This window comes from Pinus tabuliformis, chromosome J, assembly GCF_031772625.1.
Source record: "Pinus tabuliformis cultivar Carrire ecotype Pingquan chromosome J, CPIR1, whole genome shotgun sequence".
In the NCBI taxonomy this organism is placed as follows: domain Eukaryota; kingdom Viridiplantae; phylum Streptophyta; class Pinopsida; order Pinales; family Pinaceae; genus Pinus; species Pinus tabuliformis.
Window position 1 is genome coordinate 93,019,090 of NC_142295.1, and position 6,053 is coordinate 93,025,142.

Consider the following 6,053-nt stretch of genomic DNA (forward strand, 5'->3'; position numbering starts at 1 on the left):
AGTTTATTTTTGCTTCTCTATTGTAATTGCTTCCAATCTCCATGTAATAATGATGATCACAACTTGATTAGATGAGTGGGTATGATACAGCATACCTACTTTTGAGAAATGAAAATAACAAGATCTGATTCTCTTTGCTACCAGTGCACTACTACAATCAATCGCACACTATATCTCGATCTTTTGTCCATGGCATCACCCCTCCTTATCTTGTGGGCTGCAAGGGTAAACTATCTATCAAAACTCAGTGGTTTCTGGAAGGCATATACGCTACTTGCTTCATCTGGGTTTGCAAGTAAGGACACTCATGACTCCAATATGGAGGAACTGATATAAGAACCAAGACAGCAAAGGGTGAAATGCATTAACGATACATAGCGATAATAGTGGATATTAATAGTATAATGTAATATTAAAAAGAAAGGGAGGAAGAACAAGTCAAATTAGATCGGTCCTCCTTTTTTATTCAGCTAGCTTATGAGAATAAGGCTGCTATTTACCAAATGTATGTTTGAGTTTTAATACAAATCTCCAATTCTTTGTTTACCCTAGCTTATTCTATATCATGCACTCATGATGTTTTGTGCAGTTGATCGCAATATATTATAATCTTTGTCTTAAAAGAAAAAATGTGCCTGAATGATATGTAATAGTACGGATTGTTAAGATATAATGCTTTATATTTTACATTATACATATAATGAATTTCATAACAATTGATGATCCTAGGCATTCCAATTATAATATCCCAAACCTTGGATGACTTTGACTACTCAATCTGTAATGGCCCTGAGCCTCTCTGTGATTCACTCCTTTAGAATTATCAGCTCTGAAGATTTCTTCCAGACATATGACCAGTCGTCATAAGTAAGACTTTAAATGACACTGAACTTGAACATTGTATGGATAATGGCATATAATTGAGGCTGAAGAGAGCTAAGCCATAAATTATAATGGAAGTGACAACCATTGGATTGCCTCATCAACATTGCCATTTGTCACACAGGAGTCAAACTTGTAAAGTTTAACATCATTCAGTATTAACGATCAACTAATGAGTGCCCGGTGCAATACGATTCTTGTTATCCTAAAATACTGGTCTCAAGCAATTCTTGTGATTCTAAAGTTTGATTGAAATTCTTCGTGTTCAAGAATACCAGAATAGTTAAATGAATACTTCGCAAGTACTCCTCTAGATCATACATGCAAGTATGAAATAAATAATCCTTTCCTGTTAAGTTAAAAAAACCATTGCATTGTTAATTTGTTTACTGTGCAATAGTCACCAATAATCTCTGCATGAACATTGCCCATCTTTGAAATGGTGGAATCGGTGGGTATCCCTCAAAACAATTTCTCTACTAACAATTCTAGAGATGAACTTGGTGGCAGTGTGGCAGTCACCACACACACGAAGGTTCTTTACAACCCGGATAGTTGTCCCTGGAGGTGTGCTAATAATACCAAAAGCAATGGCCAATTTCTCACTGTGATGGCCAAGAATCCATTCCTTCTGCTCTTCCTCCACATCATGCAGCACAAAATTTGTGTTTGGAATATATCCTGCTGCCTTCATTTGCAAAGTCAGTGTTTCCAAAGTTTCATGAATTTCCTCTATTTGTGGGTGGGAGTTATCTCCTACAATAAATGGATGCACCTTATTCTGGATCTCAATCCAACTGCATCCAGGCTCCTTTTTAACATTCCGATCTTTCATCTTCTTTCTAACCTTGCCTGCATCATCCCACCTACCTGCAGCAGCATAAATATTTGACAACAGTACATAAGTTCCCGGATTTTCTGGGGTTAATTCAATAAGCTGTTCTACTGCTTGCTCAGCTAGCTCTATATTGCCATGAACTCTGCAAGCACCAAGCAAAGATCCCCACACAGAAGCATTAGGTTCAACAGGCATTTGATTAATGAAGTTAAGTGCTTCATCAAGACACCCTGCACGACCAAAAAGGTCAACCATACAGCTATAGTGCTCTGCTTTTGGGCTGATTCCATGGTTTCGAGTCATGCACTCAAAGTAGTTTCGACCTTCATCCACTAGGCCCGCATGGCTACATCCTGAGAGAACAACTACAAAGGTGATCTGGTTTGGTTTCACGCCCGTCTGCAGCATTTGTTCGAACAGGAGGACGGCCTCCTTGCCATATCCATGCTGTGCTAATCCCGAAAGCATCGCATTCCATGAGGCCACATCAGGTTCAAGAAGTTTACGGAAGACTTCCTGTGCATCCTCTATCCTTCCACATTTGCCATACATGTCAACAAGACCATTACTTACAGACACATCCGATTCAAATCCTATTTTAACAATGTCTGCATGGACCTGTTTGCCCTGCTCTAGAGCTGCTACACTAGCACATGCTCTGAGAATGCCTGCCATGGTGTATTCATCTGCCTTAATACCTTCTCGCATTTGAAGATAAAGTTTCAGAGCCTCAACACCATGCCCATTCTGAGCATACCCAACTATCATGGCAGTCCATGACACCACATTTCTAGCTGGCATCCTATCAAACAGTTCACGCGCATCCTCTATACACCCACATTTCACATAGATGTCAACAAGCGCGCTCCCCACAATAATATCTAAATCAAATCCACTCCGAACAGCGAGCGCATGCACCTGCTTGCCTTGTTCTCGAGCTGCTATGCTAGAACACACCCTCAGAACACTAGCATAGGCAGACTGGTCTGGCTTCACACCCCAATGATGCATTTCAGAAAATATCCTAATTGCCTCCACACATTGCCCACTCTGTGCATACCCACCAATCACAGCGGTCCATGACACAACATTTCGTTCAGGCATTTTGTCAAACACTTTGTGTGCATCCTCTATACTCCTGCATTTCACATACATATCTACAAGAACATTCTGCACAAAAACATCCGACTCGAATCCATTCCTGATAACCTCCAGATGAACCCGTCTGCCCTCTTCGATCACCTCAAGGCTAACACAGGCACGGAGCGCATTTGCCAATGTGAACTGATCTACCTTGATCCCATCCATTTTCATTTGCCAAAACAACCTCAAACCCTCGACACAGCGCCCATTTTGAACATGCCCAGAGATTATAACAGTCCACGAAACCGCATTTCGTTCAGGAATTTTGTCAAACACTTGGCGTGCATCCTCCAAACTTCGGCATTTAGCATACATTATAACCAGAGTATTACCCAAAAATGTATCTCTATCAAACCCATTCCTAACCATATGATCATGGACGTACTTACCCTCTTTGCGGGACTTCATATCGATGCATCCCCGCAGAAGAGATGTATAAATATTTAAATCTGCACGGAGCCCTCGCTTGTCCATGAAGTGCAGAATATCAAGAGCCTCCTTCAAACGCCCCTGCTTACACAATACGTTGATATCCTCTCGGATACCGTAACAGTCCTTGACACCTCCATAAATGGGATATATTTTCGGTTTCTCTACGGCACACGTGCTGAAATGAATACCAATAGCAATGCGAAAAGACTGTAATTTTTCCATTGATAATTTGAGTTTCAGCATAGCGTTTAATAGATGACGCCTGGAGGCGACTTTGTTTATTAATCACAAGAGTCCATGGATTTTCTTGCGGGGCAACTACCATTACTAATAACTGTAAAATCCAAATGTGGGTTGATGGGCTTGAGAATTTGGGAGTGTCTATACTCGTTAATGGCGTCCACATTCGAAAGCATTTCGCCATTCACCAACGTTTATCGCCCGCTGGTAAATCCAGAATGGAGTCCATGGACACAATGGACTCAACAGGTCGTCCAGCAGATGAGCTCAACTTTACCCCATATTTACACTCCGTTAAAGAAGACAGAAAAATTCTCCTCCCCTGCATTTCATTTTAGAGATATCAGTTTCTGCGAATTTTGCAAATCTACCGATAAACATTTAGCATTATTAGAATTTTATTATGATCTAAAATTTTCACAAGGCTAAACTCTTTCTTTATATTTTTTAAATTGATTTTGAAACTTTTACTTTTATTAAGTTATAATCTGTAAGAAAAATAAATAAATAAAATAAAATCTCATAGATGGATGTTTTTTTTTTTTTTTTTTTAAGTTTGAAATTTACATTGTATATGATTTTTTTGGTAGGTAATATTTTTCTCCGAACAAAAATTCGATATGGGGAAGAAAGTTTATTATAATATTAAATTATCATTTAATAATTTTGTTAAATATATTTCTTTTTTATTTTGTAGGTAATTGGAAAAAAAACAAAAGCAAAATCTTTGCAATAGGTGTCACTTTGATATGATGAAAGGTTATTGTTGGAAGAAGAACTGCATCGAGGATGTCATATCTGGGATATTTGACATCGGTAAATCCCTATGTTGCATGCAATAACATTAATGCAAAGTTTTATGAAGATTGGGGGTTAGTTTGGTTTCGTTTGGTTTAGTTGTTTGATGGTCTTTGAAATCTTGATCTTTTATGTTAATATTTTATGTTTTTTTTTTCAATTATAGAGAAGAAGGTGGAGATAAGCCTGCCAAAGGGTGAATAATGGAATATATAGAAATGGTAAGTTACGTATATTTGTATTATTGCTTCTTTGTAATGTGATTTTTCTAGTTAGTCTGACAATTTTGATATTTTGGAGGAAAGTTGGGTGTGACTTTCTTGCAATGTCTTAAATCTCGGTTTAGGGAATGTTTTTGGAATGTGTCCTGGTTTGCGTTCAATAGCACAATGCTAAGGAAAAGATGTTATGCTCACCAAAGTGAACAACTCTCTATTCCTCTCTAGTATGATTATCAAGGGTAGCAGATTACTGTTGAAAATTCTAATTTAATTTTGTCCTTGAATGGAATAAAATTGTATTTCCACATCACAAGACAACTTGTACGAGTTAACTAAGTTAAATTGACTTAGTTGGCTCAGCTAATTCGAGTTGAGGGTCTAACTTGAGTCATGTAGAGTGTCTCCTACATTATAAGAGCCCTGGTTGAGTTTATTTTGAGTTGTAATTAATTAATTTAGTTTAACTGAGTTAAAGTCAGTTAAACTAGTTCCAACTGATGGAGGAACTAGTAGGAGGTTAGACAGTGGGGTGTTGCTTCATGTGTTCAACCAGTTAACTGATGATTCACTCATAAATAACTCATGCATGTTAGATATGAGAGTTACCCAATTGAGATTGGAGTTCAAGGACAGTGTGCTATCAGTTGTATAATCATTCGAATTGTACAAGAGGTGCATGCAATCAGAGGAAGGCCTATGAGGATTGCGCAGTTCCAACTGAGGAATTTCCCTAATTAATAAGGGGCTAATTCCCAAGGAAACAACGCAAGGAAATAGGGACTTGGGCAAGCCAAAATTTGGTTAATTATTGGCTTGGGCTTGTCTAGGAAGTACTGAGACAAATAGAGATAGTGCATAGGTTGCTCGAACTTGAGAAAAGCATTGTAATCTTATCATATTTTCTTACTAATACAATATAGATATAGAAGGGGTTTTTAGTTGTGGCTTTCCCCAAGAAATCATTGTGTAATGTGTTGATTGAATTATTTCTCTTGTATGCTTCGTGAATTCGTGATCGTTTAATTGTTTCTACTAATGAGCAGAGTAGATTCAAGTCTATTGTTTTAGTAAATTACAATTAGTAGTTTGAATCTACAAGGAATTTCTATAATTACAGGTTTCTCTTTTAAAGACAAATCGGAGGTTTTTCTCGCTTATTATTTAGTTTTTGTTTGGTCTTTGATTCACCCACTTTCTCCTTTGCTCTTATATGTGTTGTCTAGCCTTTGGTTTTCTTTTTCTTTGAACACTTAAAGAAGTCAGGCCCTCACTGTTTTTAGACTCGTAGACTATATGTCAAAGGACTCTATCTTCAATTTTCCTCATCCTATGAGGTTGTTGACTGGTTAGCTATTTGGATGCATTAACTATCAAACAATTTTTTTGGTGATATTCTCCCTTTTGGCTAATCCCTACATATTTTCATCCCATCTTCTTTTGCTGCAAGAGTTCAACTCTGCTTCTCTTGGTTGTTGTCTCCCATTGTCCTTTGTTTCTTC

General features: G+C 37.8%; 1 pseudogene; it reads right to left on the reverse strand.

The window, feature by feature from the left end:
- Positions 1-726: 726 nt before the first annotated feature.
- Positions 727-3,913, reverse strand: LOC149225671 (pentatricopeptide repeat-containing protein At2g03880, mitochondrial pseudogene; annotated as a pseudogene).
- Positions 3,914-6,053: the final 2,140 nt, after the last annotated feature.